This window comes from Pelophylax lessonae (genome assembly GCF_965119305.1).
Source record: "Pelophylax lessonae genome assembly, chromosome: 5".
Lineage (NCBI taxonomy): Eukaryota > Metazoa > Chordata > Amphibia > Anura > Ranidae > Pelophylax > Pelophylax lessonae.
In genome coordinates, this window is record NC_138772.1 from 278,985,957 (window position 1) to 279,010,067 (window position 24,111).

Consider the following 24,111-nt stretch of genomic DNA (forward strand, 5'->3'; position numbering starts at 1 on the left):
CATATGGAGTGGATGACACAAGTGTCATCCGTGTCCGTGAAAAAAAAAAAAAGAAGTGCCGCAGCAGAATAAAAAATCGGAGCGGCCATGTGATAGAGCCATAAGGTTTTGATTACTTTTTTTTATTTTTGTTAAAAGTGTGAATTCGCAAACATCAAAGTGAGAATTTTTAATTAAGAGTGAAAACAAATATACAGTAAAAATAATTATTTTTAAATATCATTTATCAAAAAAAATGATTTCTCTCATTACTTCTAGATGAAGGGCCTCAGTCTTGATTTTGATCCATGCCTAGTGTTACTCTTTAAGACTAAATCCACTTTTGACACCAGGCTTTCTAAAACTGCTGTAAAAGCTGACAGGGGCTGCGACCCTCAGCCGCACTGAGGGGGTCTGTAGGTGAGATTTTGTCCTGGGACTCCATTTACATTGAATTTAAAAAGATGTAATGTCACTTTAAAAAGGTTGCAAAAGCACGATCGCACCGCTGCACTGGCAGTACAGCAAGTCCCAGCCTAACACAGTCTGTTAGCAGTGTGTGTGAGGAAACCCACAAGAGACCCCAAAAATTGTTACCAAACCGATCAGGAGGCTTGCAGGAACGATCTGTATAGCAGAAAGAACGATCTGACACAGGAAGTGAAAAACACCTGGGTCATGCCTTGAGTGTCTAAACTCTGCCTAAGCTGTCCAGCACCGTGAAAAAAAAATAGCCACCCCCTGCATTCCTATGGGGAAGATTTAGAAAATGGCTGCCATGCATTACAATGAAGTATTCTGACATTAATGCAAGGCAAGTCTACAGCAAAATGGCTGCCCCCACGGCACACCATGAGGTCTCCAGGACCCCCCGGGGGGGGGGGGGGCTCAGCAAATAAAGGCATCGGATCGTCCCCAGGAGTGGACCCCACCAGAAAAACACCCCCCCCGCACAGAGCCGCCGCAGCGGCCGCAATAAATCCGCCCTCCAGAGGTAGGAACCTGTGTGGGAGGGTGGGGCAGCTGAGGGGGGGCTGGTATACCCGGGAGGCCAGGGGACCTGAGGGATACCCAAGGTATGGAGGGGGTCCACGTCCACCCCGAGACCACCAGAGAATTGCGGGGACAGTTACTCACCATACCACGATATCAGGTGGGCGCCACCCTGAACAGACTACCTCCCACCCGGGATGGGGGTGCTGCCAGCCAAGGGGTACATTGCGACTCAGGGCGTTGCAGGTCGTTCGCATCCCAGCGAGACGGTCCACTCGAAGGCTCGTCCCCATCTAATGGGGCTCTTTCATGGCGAGGCCTAGTGCTGGACTATAACCTGCTAGTGCTCGCTGGCCAGGCTGGGAGACCTTAAGGATCTAGAATATACAGTCTGAAACCCAGCCAGCTGTTGCTTGTAGTTCTCTAGGAACTCTACTAAAATAATAAATTACAAAAAAAGGTTCCCAAAAAATAACAGCTAAGACCGAAGTCCCAGCAGTGAACTAGGTCCTACTACTAAACTAGGCAGAAACAAAACTGAGGGCTGTAGCAGAGTGTGTGGAGTTATGCCTGCAGGGACAGCCCCATAGGCGTGGTGAAAGCTTTTTCCTGCCTAGTGTCCTACTCCTGTAGGGGGCAGCATAACCCAATGGTCAAGAAGATATGAAGCTGCATCTGTCAATGGACGATAGAGAAATTAAAATGTTTCATTTGTTACAGTAGTGAGGTCTGGTTTGGGGTTGAACTGGAAGAAAATTATAGAAGGTTTATAAATCTTCAAAGTTTCTTTTTTTAACATTTATTGAGTCTTAATGTTTTGGGAGTAAGGGCACCCCACATTAGCTGTGACTTTTGGGGAAGCTTTGTGTCATTAGGTTCTTGGCCTGCTGGTTCTGACAGTGGAGGGCCTCCCACTTGGGTGCAGATCATTGGCCCAGCTACCTCTGCCCTATCTATTGTGTCTTTTCTGAACTGCTGAGAGAGGAAAGCAGAGAAACTTATCTTGCTGTGGTGTTTCTAGGAACCCAGGGAGTTGATGGAAATGGAGTTAAAGAGGTCTGCATCTGATCATGGTCAGTAAATTGGCACTTTGCTATGCTAATAAAAATACAAGGTCTATTTACAGCTGTATGACTTTGCTCTATAAATATTCATATCTAGGGTTTATTTGTTATAAATATAAAACTGTAACTGTTAATAGAAGAAATGTTATCGCAATTGCAGTCATACTGTCATCATCCTGCTTGCTATATGTTGTCAATAGGGGCAATAGCACTCATCAGTGGAAAATGCGGATAAGGTTTGTATCAATCTGGATATTACAGATTATGAGTAGTGTTGAGCGAACACGGACTGTATTATTCGGGTTCGTACCGAATAATTGGATTTTTGTTACCCGAACACAGACCTGAAAACTTTACTGTATGTTCGGGTTTAAAATCCGTGTTCGGTCATTTTATTTCCTGTTTTGTATGTAATGGCACGCTTTTAATGGCAGGCTTTCAACGGCCAATCAACAAGCGTTTAACTGGTGTGCCTTAAGCCATCCCAGCCATGCCTACTAATGTATTAGTAGCTGTGATTGGCCATCTGAAGCATGTGACCATGTCTTTATAAGTTCGAGACCCAGTGCGCTGCGTCATTCTGCTGTAGTAATAGGGAAAGAGCACACATCATACGTGCTGGCTGCTGATTAGGGACAGACAGTGAAAAATTGTGTCCGAAAAGAATGCAGGGACAGGTCGGAGTGTAGGCAGGGAAAGTTATTTGAGCATTTTAGGGACAGGCTGCAGAGATTAGGCAGGGACAGTCTACATCGATTTTGCTGTGTGGGGGGTGGTGCAGTGAACGATCTTTTTGAGCATTTTAGGGACAGGCTGGAGAGATTAGGAGGAGGAGGAGGGAGAAAAAAATCAATTTTTATCAGTCAGTTGTGTGCAGCGTTCATCAGCTATATTTTACTACAAGTTAAAGGGGAATTTTTTTCCCCCCATTTCACAGCCTGCTTGCTGCTGACTCTGAGCTGACCGTGACATAAGACACTGCTGTGTTCACATGTGCTATTGAGTGATTTTCAATTTTATACACTTTTTTCTATTCCACTATTCAATATACACCCTTTTGGGTTAAAAAAAAATTAAATTGTGGCATAGTCTGTACTAATCTATTTAAAAATTACAAACTTAAAGGGGAATTTTCTTTTTTTTCCCCTTCATAGCCTGCTGCAGAGCTGACCGTGAATAAAACATAAGACACTGCTGTGTTCACATGTGCTATTGAAAAATCACCAATTTGATATCATATTTTCTATTCCGCTATTCAATCTACACCCTTTGGGATAAAAAGAATTAAATTGCGGCATAGTCTGTATCGATACGTGTGAGATACACCTTTCCAGTTTTTTGGGCGCATCTTACACCGCCGAGGATTGCAGGGTGCTTCAGTTTGCCTCCTGCCTGTTCCGAACTCCTCCTACTCCTCATCCTGCCTTTAGGGTACAAAAAATTGTAATCGGGGCCTAGTCTGGGTTTGTACGTGTCAGATACACCTTTTGATATCATATTTTCTATTCCGCTATTCAATCTACACCCTTTGGGGTAAAAAGAATTAAATTGCGGCATAGTCTGTATCGGTACGTGTGAGATACACCTTCCAAATTTTTGGGGAGCATCTTCCACCGCCGAGGATTGCAGGGTGCTTCAGTTTGCCTCCTGCCTGTTCCGAACTCCTACTACTCCTCATCCTGCCTTTAGGGTACAAAAAATTGTAATCGGGGCCTAGTCTGGGTTTGTACGTGTCAGATACACCTTTTGATATCATATTTTCTATTCCGCTATTCAATCTACACCCTTTGGGGTAAAAAGAATTAAATTGCGGCATAGTCTGTATCGGTACGTGTGAGATACACCTTCCAAATTTTTGGGGCGCATCTTCCACCGCCGAGGATTGCAGGGTGCTTCAGTTTGCCTCCTGTTCCGAACTCCTCCTACTCCTCATCCTGCCTTTAGGGTACAAAAAATAGTAATCAGGGCCTAGTCTGGGTCTGTACGTGTGAGATAGATACACCTTTTGATATCATATTTTCTATTCCGCTATTCAATCTACACCCTTTGGGGTAAAAAGAATTAAATTGCGGCATAGTCTGTATCGGTACGTGTGAGATACACCTTTCCAATTTTTTGGGTGCATCTTACACCGCCGAGGATTGCAGGGTGCTTCAGTTTGCCTCCTGCCTGTTCCGAACTCCTCCTACTCGTCATCCTGCCTTTAGGGTACAAAAAATTGTAATCGGGCCTAGTCTGGGTTTGTACGTGTGAGATACACCTTTTTATATCATATTTTCTATTCCGCTATTCAATCTACACCCTTTGGGGTAAAAATAATTAAATTGCGGCATAGTCTGTATCGGTACGTGTGAGATACACCTTTCAAATTTTTGGGCGCATCTTACACCGCCGAGGATTGCAGGGTGCTTCAGTTTGCCTCCTGTTCCGAACTCCTCCTACTCCTCATCCTCATCCTGCCTTTAGGGTACAAAAAATTGTAATCGGGGCCTAGTCTGTGTTTGTACGTGTGAGATACACCGTTTTATAAATTTTTTTCTATTCCGCTATTCAATATACACCCTTTTGGGGTAAAAAAATTAAATTGCGGCATAGTCTGTATCGGTACGTGTGAGATACACCTTTTTATATACTTTTTTCTATTCCGCTATTCAATATACACCCTTTTGGGGTGAAAAAAATTAAATTGCGGCATAGTCTGTATCGGTACGTGTGAGATACACCTTTCAAATTTTTTGGGCGCATCTTCCACCGCCGAGGATTGCAGGGTGCTTCAGTTTGCCTCCTGTTCCGAACTCCTCCTACTCCTCATCCTCATCCTGCCTTTAGGGTACAAAAAATTGTAATCGGGGCCTAGTCTGTGTTTGTACGTGTGAGATACACCTTTTTATATCATATTTTCTATTCCGCTATTCAATCTACACCCTTTGGGGTAAAAATAATTAAATTGTGGCATAGTCTGTATCGGTACGTGTGAGATACACCTTTCAAATTTTTGGGCGCATCTTACACCGCCGAGGATTGCAGGGTGCTTCAGTTTGCCTCCTGTTCCGAACTCCTTATCCTCATCCTGCCTTTAGGGTACAAAAAATTGTAATCGGGGCCTAGTCTGTGTTTGTACGTGTGAGATACACCGTTTTATAAAATTTTTTCTATTCCGCTATTCAATATACACCCTTTTGGGGTGAAAAAAATTAAATTGCGGCATAGTCTGTATCGGTACGTGTGAGATACACCTTTCAAATTTTTTGGGTGCATCTTCCACCGCCGAGGATTGCAGGGTGCTTCAGTTTGCCTCCTGTTCCGAACTCCTCCTACTCCTCATCCTCATCCTGCCTTTAGGGTACAAAAAATTGTAATCAGGGCCTAGTCTGTGTTTGTACGTGTGAGATACACCATTTTTTAAAATGGTTTCTATTCCGCTATTCAGTATACACCCTTTTGGGGTAAAAAAAATTAAATTGCGGCATAGTCTGTGTTTGTACGTCTGAGATACACCTTTTCATATACTTTTTTCTATTCCGCTATTCAATATACACCCTTTTGTGGTGAAAAAAAATTAAATTGCGGCATAGTCTGTATCGGTACGTGTGAGATACACCTTTTAAATTTGTTTGGCGCATCTCCTTCCACCACCGAGGATTGCAGGGCGCTTCAGTTTACATCCTGTTCCTAACTCCTCCTACTCCGCTTCCTCATCCTCTACCGCCTCCTCATCCGGTCAGCGTAACACCTTCACCACCAAATTCAGCAAAGCCAGGGGTAAACGACAGCAGGCAGTTTTAAAACTTGCATGTTTGGGGGAAAAATCCCACACCGCGCATGAGTTGTGGAGGAGCTTGGAACAGCAGACTGATGAGTTGTTGGTGCCAGCGAGCTTCAAGCCCGGCATGGTGGTGTGCTATAACGGGCGAAATCTCATAGCAGCTCTGGGCCTAGCCGGTTTGACGCACATCCCTTACCTGGCGCATGTGCTGAATTTGGTGGTGCAGAGGTTCCTTCAAAATTACCCCGATATGTCAGAGCTGCTGCAGAAAGTGCGGGCCGTCTGTGCGCACTTTCGGCGTTCTCACCCTGCTGCTGCTCGCCTGTTAGCGCTGCAGCGTAACTTCGGCCTTCCCGCTCACCGCCTCATATGTGATGTGCCCACAAGGTGGAATTCCACCTTGCACATGCTGGAAAGACTGTGCGAGCAGAAGCAGGCCATAGTGAAGTTTCAGCTGCAGCACGCATGCGTGAGTCGCTCTGCGGAACAGCACCACTTCACCACCAATAACTGGACCTCCATGCGAGACCTGTGTGCTTTGTTGCGCTGTTTTGAGTACTCCACCAACATGGCCAGTGCCGATGACGCCGTTGTCAGCTTAACTATCCCACTTCTATGCCTCCTTGAAAAAAAGCATCGGGCGATGATGGAAGAGGATGTGGCACAGGAGGAGGAGGAAGAGGGATCATTTCCATGGCTTTTAGGGCAGTCATTCACAAGTGGCTCCGAGGGTGGGTTCCTGCACCCACAAACGCCAGGTACACAGTTGTCCAGCTGGGGCACAGTTCTGGAGGAGGAGGAGGAGGAGGAGGAGATGAAGGAGGAGATGGAGGAGGAGATGGAACCATGTTCACAGCAGTGTGGCACCCAGGCCAGCTCATGGCCATCACTGGTGCGTGGCTGGGGGGGATACAGAAGACACAGACAATACACCTCCCACAGAGGACAGCCTTTTGTTTCCCTTTGGGCAGCCTGGCACACATGAGCGATTACATGCTGCAGTGTCTCCACAAGGACCGCTGAGTTGCCCACATTCTAACTTGTGCTGATTACTGGGTGGCCACACTGCTGGATCCCCGTTACAAGGACAACGTACCGTCCTTAATTCACTCACTGGAGCGTGATCGCAAGATGCGCAAGTACAAGCGCATGCTGGTAGACACGATGCTGCTGGCATTCCCACCTGACAGTGGGGCCACAGTGGAAGCACAAGGCAAAGGCAGAGGAGGAGGAGGAGGAGGAAGAGGTCGCCAACGCAGCCAGGGCACCGCCAGCACCTCAGAAGAACCCTTCAACTTCTAGGTCTCCAAATTGGGCACATGGCCTGAGCTTGCCCTTTACGCCTTGGAGGTGCTGGCGTGCCCTGCAGCCAGTGTATTATCTGAACGTGTATTTAGCACGGCTGGGGGGCGTTATCACAGACAAGCGCAGCCGCCTGTCCAGAGACAATGTGGACAAGCTCACGTTCATTAAAATGAACCAGGCATGGATCCCACAGAATTTTTCCGTACCTTGTGCAGAATAGAGATGGATACCGACCTTACCCAGCCATTGTTATATTTTTGATCTTTCTCACTCTTTTGGGGTGTACCCTAATTTAAAATGACTGAAAAAAAGCAGTGTTGGCTACCTCGTCCCCCTCCACCGCCGCTTCCACCTACACCGCCACATCCACCGCCACCTCAACCTCCCTCCTACTCCATATGGGCCTCGTCCTTCACAGATGAAGAAAATTGTTTTATTTTTCTGTTTTTTTTTTTGTTGTTTTAAGTTATTTCCCTATCCACATTTGTTTGCAGAGCACTTGCCATGCTCTTAACTACGTTTTGCTGCCATTTGCAGCACTCTAGCCCTTTCCATTGGTGTTTTAGAGCCATTTTAGTGCCTGAAAGTTCGGGTCCCCATTGACTTCAATGAGGTTCGATGTCCGGGTAAAGTTCGGAAAAAGTCCGGGACACGGACCCGGACTTTTTTTTCAAGTTTGGCCGAACCCGCCGAACATGGACATCCAGGTGTCCGCTCAACTCTAATTATGAGCCATCTTCTTACAGCCTTACATCATTAAGAGAGCCAGAAAATCTCAATACATGGTAAACAGTTACAAACAAAATGGGAAAAGGCTAGCCAGAGTGTTTTTCACTCCCCACAGCACTGGTTTATTCTTGGCTATCTTCACTACTATCTCTTATATATTAATGCAATTATGCAAATTCTTATACAAACCAAAATATATTTTACACTTTCTGGTCTTTTAGCTACCTTTAACTGATTAGAGGTTTGTTTTATAAATGGTTTGTTTAGTCTGGCTCATAACCCTGAGTCATCATTTGCGTATCATAAAAAATACAAAGTTGTCAAGTGATGATATTGGAATGCCATAAAATCATAAAGTGCTGTAATTATAATCATTTTAATAATAAAAAGTCTTACATGATCCAACATGTTTAATTGGTTAATTGGCAAGAAAAATTAAGCTCCATAGTATGCCTACAGCAGTATATTTAATTTTGCTTGAAACATGACAGACTTCACAACATGTTAGGGTTGATTTTCTTTTTATGTGTGTGGTTTGCAGTTATTACAAGGCACGATAGCACTCGTGGCAGGATCAGAGTGAGTGTACAGCTTGTATAACAGTGTAAATTTGCTGTCCCCTCAAAATAACTCAACAAACAGCCTTAATGTCTAAATTGCTGGTAACAAAAGTGAGTACACCCCAAAGTTAAAATGTCCAAATTGGGCCTAAAGTGCAATATTTTGTGTGCGCTTCACCTTACCCCTAATCCACCTACCTCACTCTCCTGGTCAATGCACCTCCCAGCCACCTCCCTCCCCAACAGTGCTTCCTACCCATTTTACCCTTCTGGTCAAAGCTCTTACCAGCCATCTCACACATCCTCTACACACCCTCACCACAGCACCTGCTATCTACTTCACAGGACCACTCAACCACCAACCTCCAATCCCATGTTACAGCCCCTCCCAAACACCTAAAACCCCCAGTTAAACATCTGACACCCACCTTACCCCACCCACCAGAGTGCCTACAGTCCAAATTACCCCTCACCATTACAGTATTGAACACTCACCTCAAAACACACCTCAACTATCCAACTCCCTCCCCTGGTCACAGGGTCTTCAGCCTACCTCACTACGCCCTTTTGGTGCTTCTCCTCCATCTCACACCCTTTCAATTTCTATCTTGCTCCCGCTCACAACTTCTTCTGCCTTGGCTCAAGTCCTCGCCAGCCGCCTCCCTGCATATCTCCTTGCCTTCCCCAACGGAGTGATCTTCCTCTATTCAGCTCCACTCCCCTCCCCACCCAGTAGAACCTGGGGCCTGTAAAGTGAGACTTGAGAGGCTGTGAGGCAGAGATGGGCAGCTGAGCTCAGCTGACAGTGTCCAGCAGCAGGAACAGAGGGGAAGCGGATACGATCGTGGGGCTACCAGTGCCTTCAAGGCTTCAACACAGGTGTGCTTTGGACGTATCTGTGAATAGACTAAATTGCACTCTGTCTGTCTCTCTCGCATATTGGATGGTATCATAACTCACAGGCAGCAACCATGATAGAGTGCCTGCTGCCTGTGTGTTATCATAATGCTGATGATCTTAACCAGTTGCCGACTGCCCCATAGCAGATTTACTGCTACAGGGCAGTCACGCTGCGCAGGATTATGTATATTTATATATATATATATATGATCCTGCATTTCTGGGTATAGGAGCCGATCAACGGGTTTGGCGGACTCGATGTCTGCCAGTACCCACCGATTGTTCTGTAAACAGGCAGAATGGCGGTCTGCCTATGGAAACAAGGCACATCGCCGTTCTGTCAGTATGGGAGACATTGATCCTGTGTTCCTGTAAAGCAGGGACAGGGATCTATGCCTTTCCCTAGTAAAAGCACCTCCCCCACAGTGAGAAAACACTTGTAAGGAACTCATTTAACACTTTGATTGCCCTAGATGTTAACCCCTTCCCAGCCAGTGCATTAGTACAGTGACAGTGCATGTTTTTAGCACTGTATTATTATCACTGGTTCCCACAAAGTGTCAAAAGTGGTACTTAGTGTCTGATTTGTCTGCCGCAATATCACTGTTCTGCTATAAATTGCTGATTGCCGCCATTACAAGTAAAAAAAAATAAATGTCCCCGGATTTCATTTTAAAAATCTGGTCACTTTTTATTGTGTCAAAGATAATAGTGTGTTCACAAACAATTTAGGATAAATCCTAACACTAATTAGCTTCCTAAAGACCTTCTTGAATTTCCAGTACTAAAAAAACATTACTCATTGGAGATATATCCACACAGCACTAAAATATCAGCACTGAAAACCACTGATTCACAATTAAAGGAGTTTGCGAGAGCATCCCTAAGGCCTCATGCATACAGGGCGTTTTTCCTTAGGAGCGTTAGGCATTTTTTTTACAGCTTAAAAACGCCTCTCCATGTTATTCTTTTTTTTAATTTTTATTATTAAATTTAATAAAAAAAAAAAAAAAAACAACAAACAAAAACGCCTCTCCATGTTATTCTATGTGTCCATGCAAACATAGGCTTTTAGGAGCTGTAAGTGGCATGGGCGTTTTCAAGCTGCAAAAAAAACCCCAGGGCCAGCGCGTTCTGAAGACCAGCGTTACAGGGGTAAAAACGCCTGATGCCTGATGAACGGCTATGTATAAATATGAAGTAATGCTGTAAATCACCCACACTGACTTAATATTATCACTGTGGAATACCAACTGAATAGCTTAAAAACTGGTTATTAGGAAAGCCTGTTGTTATTAAATAATAATGTTGATTGTAAAGGAACATTAAAAACAAATCATTATTTCGGGAATCAGCAAGGGTTTTCCATGAATAATAGAGAAGTTAAAATAAAAAAAAAGAAACTAAAATTACAGTTTTAAAATAACATTTCTTAGCTATTATTCTCAAGAACACCTACCTACATTTATCTCAACACTTCAACGATTGCTGTATTTAATGTATTATGCAATTGATATTACCAAGAAATTACTCTTAATGTATCACCCAGGAAACTGGGTAAAAGATATTATATAGCATCATCGTTCCTTGGCATCTAATGTGAATGTATATCTATAGATAATCGTCTCACTGTGTTATGGCATGTTTTAATTCACATTAGCTTGCATGTTACTGTATACCATAATTAGCCTGCTGCCTTTATCAGCCCACACATAACTGAATGAGGATTATTATATTTAAGCCTGTATTTGTATAAAACCACAGTATAAAACAAACATATTTGGAATAGCTATACGGTACTGATTCACGGTTACCTTGATAACGTCTAGAAATGTTAAATTTTCTAAGATGCATCAGAATATTATAGCACAATAAAAAAATAAAGAGGATGATTGGTGACCACTTTGCAGACAAACTGTTCCAGCTATGTGCTGTCAATTCTCTTTATTTATGAGCTGACTAAAGCCCTGTAGACACAATCCAAAAATTAGACGACAGATCGTCCAACTTTTTCTGCTTGCTAGTCGCATTTTGAAATTGAATATGTTACTAAATTTACAAAAACTCTCGTACAGCAGAATAAAAAATCGGAAGTGATGTAATGTATTGTATGTATTTGCAGATGAATACTGTACCGATTAAATTAAAGTCGTACAATCTGGTATCGTACAAGAGAAATTGTTGTGCTTGTCCCTTCGGATAATATCGGATGAACTGATTGGCTCTCGAAAATTGGTGTACAAATGATCAGATTATCGTACAAGCGATTCAAAAGCAGTATTTTTCCGTCCCATTTTCAGGTCCTGTGTACGGGCCTTTGCGATAAGGATTGCAATCAGTACATTTAATATGACAGGTGCTGCCCACCTGAGCTGTCAGAGGCCAATGAGGGACTCCCTTCAATGGCAAGGATTGCAATTAAAATGTAATAGTCTTTGGCAAGTACAATATGAATAACATCTGTTTAAATAAACAAAATATAAAAAGAAACAAACATTTGTTTTCATTTTTAGTAGCTGTGATAATGAAATGACTGTCAAGGGAATGGTAATATTCGTAAGTATAGCTGCATCTTAGGAATGAAGAATATTCCAATCAACGTACAAATCCTATTTATTGCTAAACTTCCTAAAACGTTGATCACAACAAATAATTAAGAGACGTGTTCCCTATTCACAATTCTTAGTGGAAAAACAATAAAAAAAAAACAAAAAACTGTATATCATTTTATGAAAGAATGGACCAGAAAGAACCAAGTGAAGTGCTGTACAGGCATACTCCGTTTTACGTACACTCACTTTAGGTACACTCGCCAAGGACACAGCTTGGTCAGCTTGACATGGCACTGCTGCTGGTTTTTAACATTGGCGTCTATTGGAAATCTTAGTCAGCTTGACATGGCACTGCTCTAGAACCATAAGTGACAGGGACACCAAACTCGGGGAGCACTGAGAGGGGACCCAGGACTACAACATCTATTTTTTGGCCAGCCAGCTTTCCTAGGTAATCTATTATGTTATAGTCCTGGGTCCCCTAAGTGCTCTCCAAGTTTGGTGTCTCTGTCACTTATGGTTCTAGAGCAGTGCCATGTCAAGCTGACCAAGATTTCCTATAGAAAATGCATTAAGAAGTGAAAAAGGTATTGCTTCACTTTAAGTACATTTTCGTTTTACATACATGCTCTGGTCCCATTGTGTACTTAAATGTGGGGTATGCCTGTACATGGGACTGGTAAAATTGTGAAAGGAAAAAACTTATATACTGAGGATTTCATAAAAAATGTAGATCAGACTTTTTCAACCAGGGTGCTTTAAGGTTTCTTCAGGGGTGCCTTGGCAAACTGCCTAAAAGTTGCCCCAAAATTGTATACAAGCCAGTGGGTGGATGAAACCTGCCTTTTAGTTACACAAAGCCACTGGTTTTCATGGTACACCATTACAACCTTCTAGCTGCCAACCTCCTTACGACCAATGACATCATCAGTTGATGAGGAGGATGTTAGTTGCCTGCATATCATCCCTGTTTGACCCTCCCTTGCCTCTCTCCATAAGCTTTAGAGTCTCATTAGCTAAGTAATGGAGAAAAACAGAGGGAGAAGAGAAACATAGGAACAGTAGTCAGTACCAGTGTGCAAAGTGTTTTTGCTTGGAAGAATACATCACCTTTAACGTTGTGTGTCCTACGTGTATTGCTGTTCCAGCATAATGTATAATTATCAGAATACGTTTTACATTTTAGAATGGGGCGCCCCAAGACTGTCCATAATTTTGGAGGGTGTCTCAAGATTTTCGATAATTTTAAAGGGTGACTTGACAGAACAAAGGTTGAGAAACACAGTTTTAGATACCCTTTAAAATTCCATCAGGGCACAGGTGACAGTGCTTGTGCCCAATTCATGTACCTGTCAGACACAGGCACATGAATCTGCACAGAGGAAGGAGTGTCCATATTGGACACTTCTTGTTCAGTGCAGTCACTACCCCGACCACTGCGCTCAATACATTGACAGGTGCGTAGCTGAAGAGATGTGAACTAGAGGTGAAAGGAGCCTGATGGGGAACCGAGAGACAGTTCCCCAACAGGTTCACTTTACTTCTGATTGACAGTGCATAGCAGTGGATGGATCCATAGCCTTTTCAGTCCAATAGTGGGTTTGGAAATCATCTATCTTTCAAAGGTAAAGCGGTCCTGATGGGAAACTAGTCTCAGAGGCATTGCTCTCCCAACAGTTGCAGCGGCCTTGAATTTGAGTTGTTGGGTGGGTGGAGCCTGATGGGGAACTCTGAGATTAGTTCCTCATAAGGTCTGCCTTCCTGTGATTGATGACGGTGGTCAGATTCCATAGCCACTATGAGACTGAATAGGCTTTGGATCGATCCACAGCAAGACATACCAGATGGAAAAATAGTCTCTCAGAATTCCCCCTTTAGGCTCTGCCCATTGTCTATTCAGTGTGACCTACCTCTTCGGTTGCTAGGAAGCAGACAGCAAGCAATGCTTATCTGTGAACTGGCAGCAAATATTTTAGAACATGTGACAGCCATAGTGATAGATTCTAAAAGGGGCAGTAGTAAGAACTACCTGAATTGGGCACGTGTGCCAGGAAATGTACCGAAACTGGCACATGGTTTCCATGAATTAGGCAGAGACCATGTTAAAGGGGTCATACCACCACAAAAGTGACATTACTGCTTTGATGATTTCCCCTGATAGCCTTTACATTTTAGAAAGAGTAGCTGGGGAGAAAAAATTGGATGTAACAGCAAAAATAAGAGCAGCAACTGAAAATTGAATTCAACAAATAATGGTGTAGGGTGAAAATTGTCGACTTTGTAACCTCATTTTACAATACAATCAGAGGAGCAATCATTCTATGAAAAGCCCAGGTTTTAGAGGTGACCAGGGGCCCTACAGGCATGAGCCTTTTAAAGTGTGAACCATCAGAGGTTGCGTAGTTAGACTGCTGTGTGGTATTGAAGACTGCGGCTAGAGGCCTTGCTGTAACCACTAATCCTATGCCATAGTTCACACTAAAAGATGTTCTTTTTTAAGTAAACACCTCTGCTCATAGGTAAGATTTATTTATAGAGATACATTTTGTACCAGCTTGTTAAGCTCCATGCTGTCAAGTATAATAAACAGTACACTAAGAAAAAGATATGCAATGCACTATTTATTGTGCCAGCTAGATCCTGAAATGCTGTACAAAAATGTAAAAGGAAAGACAGAATCATAACAAAATATACCACTCCACCAAATTCAGTAAGACACATTGCTAATCATGAATATTATTTTAGAACCCAGTTGGAATTAGGCAAAACAAAACATAACCCAACAAATGTCCCCCTATTCACCATGGCATGAACAATATCACAAGAGTTTATAAGTATCTATATTAAAATGTATAGCCCCAATACTGTGTTGTGTAAACAATAATGGATTGGAGATAAATTTAACAAAATACTAATGCTTATAATACTCCCAAATGTACAAAGAATTCTAATAGGGTGGCTGAAAACGATATAGATTGTAGCCACCATAACTATACTCAATAGACCATAAGCTATGTATACAATGCACATAACAAGCTCCTGAAGAAGTGGCCCATGCTCTAAAAAATGTGGAGTGTTACTCTGTCTCCCCTGCTCCATACTGGCATGCTTGTAGCCTTTTTTACACTCTGAATTATTTTTTCCACCAGCTTCTTTATTTGCAAAAATTATTGTGTCATGTTTGTATGTACTGCTTATTGTATTTTCAATATACAGTAAAGGGCTAGTTCACCCAGAACTAATCACCCACATATCTTTAATCGCTATGCAAGAAAAGTCTAGAAAATGAACCTTTTGCAATGATAGGGGCTGGAAGAGTGTCTAGAAATGCAGATTCAATGCAGCTGGTTTTTAATCATGCTGAATACCTATAACCAAAATGTAAGTGTTGCACCCTCTAGTTTGTGTGAGAAGTAGTGTTAGAAATTAGAGTAGGTCAATTTACAGTAGTTTAGCTCAGGGATACGCCTGAACTATGGAATCTGGGTCAGGGTTCAGTAAAGTTCAAGGCTAGGTGCCTCCCCCTGGTTTAGGAAGTTGGAGAATCTTCTAGAATTAGTGTGTCACGGTTCTCGCCATGACTTACAGACAGCCAGGCGTGGTCGCCGTTAAGTGCCTGACATGGGATTTGAACCTGTGTGCTTTAACATTCTGTCCTGTTATCCTACCTCTTTGCCACACTGCAGCTCATATGGATCCAGTCTTGTTAATCTGGTATTGCCTGCAGCACTAGAGGGCTGGACTTCACCTGAGTGTGCTCTTGTCTATCATTGTCCACCTGAAGCTAATTGCTCAATTAAGCAAGCTATAGAACACTGACTCTCCCTCAGAGCAGTGTCAGTTCATTGCTGATCTATGTTCCAGATAGTTCCTGTTTGACAGACTTTGTTCCTGTTTCCTAAGCGTGTGTTCCAGACTGACCCCGGCTTCCATCCTTACCTTCGCTCCTTGTTGTTCCTGCGATCCTTATCCGGACCCGTGTCATCCAGTGACTACTGTTATTCCTGGACTTCCCTATTGGAGCACTGTCCCTGCCAAGCCCCCGTGCACAAATTCACAGCCCAGGTGGCTTTCTTACCTGGTCACCTTGGACTATAGATATCTGCAAGGGTGAGTGTACATCTCTGCGTTACAGACTCCAACAAAGGTAAGCTCCGTGACATAGTGGGTGGAGGTGCCTTGAATAATTATGGAGCCTCAGCCAATCCTCAGAGGCTGGCTGGAAGGGGGCTGAGACTACACCATAAATAGGCATGAGCCATGCCAGCAGGGGCAGTCAGGTGGAAGAAGGAGATGCAGTGCTGAGGAGGCTGTCGGTGGCCCTCAGGGGTGCCCCCAAGTCTAGGGGGGTGTCCTGCCTTGGGCCAGGGCTCAGGTGCTGGAAGGATCCTTCCATAACACACAGAAGGAAGGGCTTCTTGGAGGCACTGGAGCAAGAGAGGACAGAGTGAGTAGATTAGCACTGTTCAGAACTAACATGGGGGGAGACTGCCACATGTAGCCAGTCTCCCTGAAGACAGTGGTGTGCTTAAGTCTTCATCCTTCGCTGGGAGATCTCCTGAGAGTCAGCCAGATAGGCAGGTGTGGAGAGTTAGCCTGGAGGACTAGAGAAAGGGGCAGCAGCAGCTAGGTTGCCTGAAGAGGTGGTGCTGGGAACAGTGGCCACAGAGGAGAGGTGACAAGCTGTTTCACTACATTTTTGCCACACAACAAGGGGCTTTGAGTCCCTGCCTATAAAGGGCTATTGCTTCAATCTGACTGAGAGCTTGTCATATCATCCTACAGTGATTCAGCTGGTGCAAGCAAGCAAGTGTGTGCAGGAGGCAAGTGAAGGAGGCTGTATATGGACTTGATATAGGATGATGTCCCTGAATTTGTTGTTGAAGTTTTGCTGAAGTCAAGTGGGCATCCCAAAATCTCCCATCCTTATCCAAGTTATTAACCCTCAATAAATAACAAAAACAAAGTCACAGACTGTTTCCTGACTCTGGGGTGCCTGTAAAAATCTGGTGTGCTTGGCTTTGCAGGAGTGGGGGATCCAAGATCATCTACAGCTCATTAGGGGCTGCCCTACATAAGTTAAAGGAAAAGCAACCCTACAAATGTGCCCACTGATACCAGGTTTAGTAAACGTAGGTCAGTGTGACCAATAGGAGGTCCTGCACTATTTTAAAAAAAAATAAATAAAAGAAACATTACCAACCTGTGACCAACATAAAAATGAAGACTTTAGTGGGTGAATGTGATAACAATTCTATTCCAAAATAACAATTCACAGTCTGCTCCAATGAAACAAATGTCAAGATAGGTAAGATAAAGAACACATTATGCCAAGTCAGGGAACAGAGAGTTCCAAAACATCTGCCAGTAAGGGCAACGTCTTAACATAATGTTTGATATGCCAAAGTGACACATATAACAAGCATATACATAGTTGTAGGAGCAGTTCTTCAGTCCTTGAAATATGATTAAAGTTTCATGTTTTCTGTTTATTACAGAATAATCTGTTACAATGCAAAATACATATGTGAGAAGACTGTGATGTAGTAAGCTATTTCCTATTTCATAATACAGATTAATCAACAAAGCTCAACTTGCTCACTGAGCCACTGCCTTAAACTGATTCAAAGAATGGTTGCTTTCATCACATACTCCTCACTTGGAGTCCCTTTAAAGCTGAACCTCAGACAGATTAAATAAGCCAATACATGCAGGTATGCATTTATTTATCCACCTACCGCCCCATTACAGTACATTTGTTGCTAACAGGCGGCACAGCCAGGCACCATGATGCACCCGTATGTCGTGGTGTAGTTCCGGTGTTCCGTGAAAAAACCTACCCGTGAAAATTCCCTACCCTCGTCACTTCCGGTGCACCTACGTCATGGAACAGCTGAGCAGCTTACCAGTGCACATGTTCACAGCTCCGGAGGGTAGGGAATTTTCACGGGGTAGGGTTTTTTACCCCTGTGACCTCCCTGATCTCGGCTACTAAATGTAAAAGCGGCGGTGGGTCTATTAAAATACAAATCACGGAGCCGAGATCTCCGTGATTTATATTGTCATACACCTGCCACTTTTACATTTAGTAGCTGAGATCAGGGAAGTCACATGGGTAGGAGCGGAGATGATTTAATGTTGCAGCGGAGATGATTTAATGTACCCATGGCAACAGCTGATGCGGTGTAACGTTACAAAACACTACCCCGTGAAAATTCCCTACCCTCCGGAGCTGTGAGCATGCGCACTGGTAAGCTGCTCAGCTGTTCAATGACATAAGTGCTACCCTCCGGAGCTGTGAGCATGCGCAGTGGTAAGCTGCTCAGCTGTTCCATGATGTATGTGCACAGGAAGTGATGAGGGTAGGGAATTTTCACGAGGTAGGGTTTTTTTAACGTTACACCGGGTTTAGAGGCATACAGGCGTGTGCCCCCTGCTGACCTGTGCTGTGATTGAACTCAGCATGAGCTTGTCAGCAGGTTACAGTCACTAATTTTGAATGTATACCTGCTGATCACCTGTGGCCGATAACAACAAAGTTTGTAAACACGGGATCTGGCTGAATTTCCTCCTGCCATTCAGAACTGAAAGCAAGAAGAGAAACCCAGCCAGATCAAAAAGTAAAAGCAACACACATAAACTTGCATACACTTGTTAGGCACACACTCAACCCTTTGATTACCCTCTTGATCTGCCCTGTCACCAGCCAGTGCCATTAGTACAGTGTCAGTGTACAGTATTATGACTGATCACTGTATTAGGCTGACCACAGACAGGGCAAATTTCCCATGGTTGCAGAAAATAAATTAGCTTGATTCCCCCATCAGAACAGTCAATATGGACAGGGGAATCCCTCCCACTAAGCTGTTTTCTCAGCGGTGGGGGGGTTAGGAGCCACCCCCCCTTCCTGGGAGCAGACAGTGATTATTACTAGTGGCTATAACAGCCTCTTGCAAAAATCGCATGTAAAATTGATCAATTAATTTAGGTACATTTAGCCTGCCCATGCATGGTTTGAATCTCAGCCTGTTCCTGCTGAACCGACCAAGATTTGAACAATCTATGGCCGGCTTTAATGTCACTAGCAAGGTCAGTGCAAGTGTCCCTCCCAGTCAGTGTCAGTTAGCACCATATTGGCTGCCACACTATCAAAGTCACAGCAAAAGTTGTTGATCCCCACCATTACTAGTATAGTTTCTGTATGGATCAGTATCTTGATCACGATCAGAACTATACAAGTGTACCCAATAGCATAAAGTAGGTCCCCAAAACCCAGAGTTAGCAGGATCACCCCCTGATCACTGCCAGACTTGAAAACAACAGATGCATAGTGCATGTGTAACTTACCTCCTTTAGCTGTATACAACAGAATACATTTTGGCCTAAATTTATGTAGACATTTGATTGTATTAGATATGTTTTATAGCAGAAAATATTTTTTTCAAAATTTTTGGTCTTATTTTGTTCATATAATAAAAAGTAAAAACCCCAGTAGTGATCAAATACAACCAAAGAAAGCTATATTTGTGTGAAAATGATATAAATTTTTTTTGTGTACAGTGTTGCATGACCGCACAATTGGCAGTTAAACTAACACAGTACTGAATAGCATAAAATGCTGAGATCATGAAGGAGGTAAAACCTTCAAGTGGTTAAAAAAACATTACTGTGGGAACTCGCCGATGTCAGACGTGTCTGACTGAGCTCCGCTCCGTGAGGTGACAGCCCGCCGCTCTCCCCGGTGACCAGCCGCACAATCCGCAGCCCGATCTCACCCCGCAGGCTCCCGCAACCCCCCCTCCGCCCTGCCATGGTCTCGGGAGGTGCCAAATCGAAATTAAAGAGCCGCAATATCCGTGATGTCCTGGTCAGGGCATCATCCAAGATGGCGCCGCCGTCAGTATCCCGCGCCGGAGCCAGCACATCCAGGTCCCCCAGGATTGCTTTGCCTCACCCAGATGAAGGTGAGTCAGACACTGACTTCTCACCCACTTCGGGGGCAGCTGCAACATATGGCCCCTCAGAGTCTGCTATGATGCGGCATTTTGAACACATCCTGCATAAGGCCCTCAAGCACACCTCAGACCAGATAACTGACAGACTTACTAAAGAAATCAGGGAGCTGGGCCAGCGCACCGCTGACCTGGAACTCAGGGCAGACGAACTTGAGGTCAGTTTCTCACACCACTCCGATGAGCTAGAAGCCCTTAGGGAGGAAAACCAACTTCTACAAGCACAATTGGAGGACCAGGAGAACAGGGCTCGACGCTCCAATATCAGGATTCGGGGGATCCCTGAAACTGTGTTGGACTTACAATCCACAGTGACTGCCCTCTTCCAGGAACTCTCCCCCTCCATCCCTATTGAACGCCTGGAGATGGACCGCATACATAGGGCTTTGGCCCCCCGCAAACCTGAGGGACCTCCCAGGGATATCATAGCCAAGCTCCATTTTTACAAAACTAAGGAACAACTCCTTCAGGCTGCAAGGCAGAAAGATACCCTCCACTTCCAGGGCTACATGTACCAGCTTTTTGCTGATCTCTGCAAGGCTACAATCACCAAGCGTAGGGCGTTCAAACCCCTTTTGCAAATTCTCCAACAACACCATATCATTTACTCCTGGGGCTTCCCATTTTCACTGCGCTTCACCTACCAGGGCCGCAAACACACCTGCAAGACCACTGATGACCTTCAACAGCTCCTCCAAGACCTGCACCTGACCTCCGACCTAGTGCCTCCCACCGCTCAACAACAGCGCAGACGCTCCGCTTCCCGCTCCCCTCTGAAACCTACCGCTACCACATCCACTACCCCTAAGCGGAGCCGGCACATCTCCCCCCTGCCTGCATTTATGGACTCGATGGACTGAGAGCCCCACCTGCATGTGTCCCTGCCTTTTTTACTTCACCTACTTTGAGTGACTCTCGCTACTCGGTTTTATACCTACTGACTTTGATTTTCTTTTTTCCTCTCCCTCTTCCCCCCCCCCCTTTTTTTTTTTTTTTTTTTTTTTTTTTTTCTCTCTCTTCTTTTTGTTTATCTGCTGAACTGACTTTGCTTCCCAGGCCAGCCTCGCAGACTTCTTCCGGCAGATCCTGGATCCCTCGTCAGACGGCACCACTTCACGGGACACCGCTTCATCACTAGGCTCACCCGGCCTGACAGCAACTACACAGTCTGGACGGTATTCACGGTAACCATGTTCCCGCCGGGAACTTCCTATCCTCCTTTACTACAGGATTCCCTCCTGACGGGGACAATGATGGACCCTTTCTCCCCCCCCCCCCCCACACTTTTATTTTGTTTTTTGCGTTTCTTGCTCGTAAATGCTTGTATGTTCCTGATATTCTGTTCACTCCTACTGTTCATGCTGCACCCTCACACGGATGCCCCTCCTTTTATTCACCGAAGACTCCCCTGGTCACCACCATGGACTTTATCACCTTCTCACGCCCGCGGGCGGATCTGTCACCCGTCGGCTGCCACTGCTGCCCCAAACCGCCACCGGAACCCTCCTCTAGGAGACTTCCCGTGGTGGCCCATCTCCCTCAGCGTAGGCGGTCACCCTCTACGTTGACGGACAATGTTTTTGATTTTTTATTTTGTGTTTTTTGTTTTCTTGCTTGTGCTGATATGTCTGCTGATTCCAGTGTCTCTTCTTTCCTCCCTTTCTCTCCCTAGTCTGTGCCTTCTTTTGCCCCCTCCTCCCCTCCCCCCCCTCTCCCCTCCCACTCGCAGGGGGGATCCGGTTAATGTCACACTGATCCCTGATCTAGTCTCCCGCCTCACACACAAGCGATGGCCTCCTTGAATGTATTGACCCTCAATGTGCAGGGTCTCAACTCTCCACAAAAAAGACGCAAGGCCTTTCGCTCATTGGCCTCTCTAGATGTGCATGTAGCTTGCCTCCAGGAGACACACTTTTCAACCTTGCATACTCCCAAATACCTAACTTCCTCTTATCCTCAATTTTTTACAGCGTCTGCCTCGGTTAAGAAAAGAGGGGTTTTGATAGCTTTCCACAAATCGGCACCGTTCACACTCCATTCATCCATTGCAGACCCTGAAGGCAGGTACCTTATACTCATTGGCACCTTACTGGATACGGAGGTAACCCTAGCTTCCTATTATGCACCTAATGTAAACCCCCATGCCTTTCTCTCCCATTTTCTTCAAATCACTGCAGAGCACAAAAAAGGCACACTTATTCTCTGTGGAGATTCCAATCAGGTCCTCTACCCTTTCCTGGACAAATCCCCGGCTACACCCTCACGGTCAGCAGGTAGACTCACCTTCCAGCAGTTACTCCACACCCACTCTCTGATCGACACGTGGCGCGAACATAACCCATCCAAACGACAGTATACTTTTTATTCCAACCCGCACAAGACATCCTCGCGTATCGATCATATACTTACCTCTATAGCGACTTCTCCCTCCCTCTTGGCTTCCTCGATCCTCCCAATCCCCTGGTCTGATCATAACGCAGTAGTCTCCACCTTCAACTCCCTAATTCCCAAACAGCGCTCCTTCACCTGGTCGCTGAACGACACCCTCCTAACGCACCCTTCCCACAGGCTAGAGATAGCCGAAGCACTAGAGGACTATGTCACTCATAACGACACCTCTGACGTTACACCGCTTACGCTTTGGGAGGCACACAAGTCCGTCATCCGCGGCGCTCTCATCAGCCTGGCCTCCCGCCGCAAAAAAGAACGCCGACGGCTCTATGACACCCTGAACTCAACCTACACTGGTGCTTATGACCAGTACCAATCACACCCCACCCCAGACTCTCGGCTTGCCCTCGACGGGGCTGCACTGGAACTGGATCTTTTTCTCACTGATTCAGCTGAGAAGCAACTGCGACGCTCTCACCACCGGTTTTACACCAAAGCTAATAAACCTGACACATTTTTAGCTTTGTCCCTTCGCAACGCCACAGTCCTCCGAAAACCAATACGCCTTAAGACCACCCCTACCACCCATACCAGCAATCCGGTCAAGATCTTGGAGACGTTTCGTCAACACCTCTCCAAGCTCTACTCTCCTCCTCAACCCCCCTCTGACGCACAAACTTCTGATTTCCTCTCTGACCTCGACCTGCCCACCTTATCTGCTTCCCAACGAGATACTCTTGACGCACCCATTTCGGACCTCGAAATTCGTAATGCGATCAAAACTCTTAAACTCAATAAAAGACCAGGTCCTGATGGGTTTACAGCCAATTATTATAAACGTTTCTCTGACCTCCTGACCCCTATGCTTAACAAGGCTTACAACTCTGTGCTTCAAGGTCACTCCTTTGGTTCTGATTCCCTCACCGCAGCTATCTCGATGATCCCTAAACCACAGACGGACGACTCCTCTTGGGCCAATTACCGCCCGATATCCCTTCTTAACATAGACGTTAAGATCATGGCCAAAATCCTAGCGGCACGCCTCAACCCGATAGTTGGATCCTTAGTGCACAGGGACCAAACAGGATTCATCCCCTGCCGCCAGGCTGGTGATAACGTGCGGAGAGCGATACACCTAGCGCACCAGGCCCGCCATCGTAAAGTCCCCACATGCTTCATCTCCCTCGACATTAAGAAAGCTTTTGACACCCTGTCTTGGCAGTACCTGCAGACTGTGCTCCGCGTGTGGGGTTTCGGACCCCACTTTTTAGCTTGGATCTCCTCACTCTATTCCTCGCCCTCGGCCTATGTGCGTTATGCAGGATTTCGATCTTCCACCTTCCCTATAGGCTGCGGCACCAGACAAGGATGTCCCCTCTCACCTCTCCTCTTTGCCCTCGCCATTGAACCCCTAGCCCAGAAAATTCGTGCTTGCCCTGATATTAGAGGCTTGGAAATAGGGGGACATCACCACAAGTTGTGCTTATTCGCGGATGATATCCTCCTGTTCCTCACATCCCCGCTGACCTCCACACCCAATCTCCTTGTTCTCCTTCAGCGCTTTGCTGTGATTTCTGGGCTGGTCGTCAACCCTCAAAAATCGAAGGCTCTCAACATCTCCTTGCCCCCCACCCTCCTTCAGCAATTGCAGTCAGTGCTTCCCTTTACCTGGGCTACTCATCACATACCCTACCTGGGAATTAAGCTCACGGCAGATCCCCTGGAACTATTCATGGCCAACTACCCCCCCATGCTGCGTCATCTCACTAAACTCATGGAAACGTGGGCGCCCTTACCTATAGCCTGGTTGGGCCGCATCACGGTAGCTAAAATGGCCTTACTACCTAAAATATTGTACTT